This window comes from Cebus imitator, unplaced genomic scaffold, assembly GCF_001604975.1.
Source record: "Cebus imitator isolate Cc_AM_T3 unplaced genomic scaffold, Cebus_imitator-1.0 Scaffold792, whole genome shotgun sequence".
Lineage (NCBI taxonomy): Eukaryota > Metazoa > Chordata > Mammalia > Primates > Cebidae > Cebus > Cebus imitator.
Window position 1 is genome coordinate 40,982 of NW_016108107.1, and position 2,574 is coordinate 43,555.

General features: G+C 41.4%; 1 long non-coding RNA gene across 1 annotated transcript in view; it reads left to right on the plus strand.

Annotated features, from left to right (window-relative positions):
- The window catches only part of LOC108297324, a 44,628-nt gene that overhangs the window by 8,253 nt on the left and 33,801 nt on the right, over window positions 1-2,574 (plus strand). The gene's annotated exons all lie outside the window — the stretch shown is intronic.

Here is a 2,574-nt window from a genome sequence, read left to right on the forward strand (position 1 = left end):
GCGGGTGGATCACAAGGTCAAGAGATCGAGACCATCCTGGTCAACATGGTGAAACCCCGTCTCTACTAAAAATACGAAACATTAGCTGGGCATGGTGGCGCGTGCCTGTAATCCCAGCTACTAAGGAGGCTGAGGCAGGAGAATTGCCTGAACCCAGGAGGCGGAGGTTGCGGTGAGCCGAGATGGCGCCATTGCACTCCAGCCTGGGTAACAAGAGCGAGACTCCGTCTCAAAAAAAAAAAAAAAAAATCAAAATATTTGTATAGCAAAGTTAGGTATTTTTATATATAAGGTATTTGCTATTTGGGTAACTTTGTCTATAAATGACCATTGATATGGCTGGAAAGGTTTATGTCCATTCTTAAACATAACATATATAATTAGGAAAATGGACATTATTCTCTGTACCATCTTTTTGAGGTGGTGTCAGTTTTTTTCCTTTTAAAGCTGGAAATACTGATACTTAGAAAGGGTGGGTAACAGGTACTATAACAACACAGTAACAGGACTGGAAAGAGGATATCAGTTGCTAGGTCCCAAGAGAATGCTACAGATTAATTTGTTCATTGACTTGAGAAGCTGCCGACTTTGCTTTTTCCAGAGTTTAGTTTTGGCTGGATGGCATAGGTTGGGAATAGGAGAATTTGAGCAATTCTTTTCGTCATTGCTTGCGTTAACTGTGTGGCAATTAATAGGTACTGTTTGCATGGGCCTTTTTGTATGTGTGTGCTTCTAAGGAAAGTCCACCAAGAGATCATTTTGTTCTGTTTATTCAGAATTCAGTTTCCCAAAGTAGTTGTTTACATCCATTTAATTGATTCACCAAGTTAAGCAAATTTTACGAGTTAAGTGTCAAATAGAAAGTCAACTGTAGTTGTCTAATTCATTGCTTAAGGAAATTAAGTAACTGCTTGCCTGTAGTATAGATTTAGATGGTCTTTAAAATGCACTTGGAGTATTTGCTTTAATTACATGTGAATGAGTACTATTCTAAGTCCTGCAAAAGAATATGAACTTTTGTATAGGTAAGCAGTTTCTAGAAGTCTGATTGCATGTGTGAATGTATCACATAATACTAAAGTGTTAGCTGTAAAACAGACAGTTCCTGCTCTGTAGAGATCAGCTTGTACCTTTATAATTCTTAGATATGTCCATTAAGTTTTAGTAGCTCTGAAAACTTTTGGAGGCTGGGCACGGTGGCCCACGCCTGTAATCCCAGCACTGTGGGAGGCCAAGGCAGGCGGATCTCCTGAGGTTGGGAGTTCGAGACTAGCCTAACTAACATGGAGAAACCGCATGTCTACTAAAAAGACAAAATTAGCCAGGTGTGGTGCCGCATGCCTGTAATCTCAGCAGCTTGGGAGGCTGAGGCAGGAGAATTGCCTGAACCTGGGAGGTGGAGGTTGTGGTGAGCGGAGATTGTGCTATTGCACTCTGGCCTGGGCAACGAGCGAAACTTTGTCTCAAAAAAAAAAAACCAAAAACCAAAAAACCAACAAATAGCTTTTGGGGAAATTGTGTTTTACATCCTCAATTATAAGTTACAGTAAGTTTTTTTTTTAAACCTTATGTCATTCTTTATTTTAGTTATACATTTTCATATTCCATAACTTCCTAGCATGAAAAATTTTAAACCTATGAAACAGCTGCAAAAAGAGTGCCACAAATACCTGTATACCTGTTACCTAGAGTCACATTTTGATCAGATATTTGCTGCCTTTTTCTCTTTTCTTTTCCCTCTCTCCCTCCCTCCATCCCTCCTTCTCTCCTTCCTTCCCTTCGTTTCTTTTTTAATTAGAGACACTTGAGCCAAGGCTGGATTTAAACTCCGGGCCAAAGTGATCCTCCCATCTCAGTGTCCAGAGTAGCTGGGATAACAGGTGTGAGCCACCTTGCCTGGCATTGCCTTATTTCTTTTTCACAGGCATGAGCTTTCTCTCCCTACACAGGTCCACATACTTATTTTACTGAACCATTAGAGAGTTGTAGCTACAATCACATTATCACACTCAGGAAACTTAGCGCTGATATATCTACCCTTTTTTTTTTTTTTTTTTTTTTTTACAGAGTCTCACTCTGTCACCCGGAAGTATAGTGGCACAATCTCAGCTCACTGCAACCTCCGCCTCCCGGGTTCAAGGGATTCTGTTGTCTCAGCCTCACAAGTAGCTGGGATTACAGGTGCACGCCACCAGGTCTGGCTAATTTTTTTATTTTTAGTAGAGACGGAATTTCACTATGTTGGTGAGGCTGGTCTTGAACTCCTGATCTCGTGATCCACCTGCCTCATCCTCCCAAAGTGCTGGGATTATAGGCACGAGCCACCGCACCTGGCCTATGTCTACCCTTAATTAAGATAAAACGTGAACTCACATTTCTTCAGTTGTTCTTTTTTTTTTTTTTTTTCCTAAGGTTTGGGGAGGCAAACGGAGTAGGTAAAATCAAAATCTTTTTTTTTTTTTTTTTGAGACGGCGTTTCGCTCTTGTTATCCAGGTTGGAGTGCAATGGCGCGATCTCGGCTCACCGCAACCTCCGCCTCCTGGGTTCAGGCAATTCTCCTGCCTCAGCCTCCT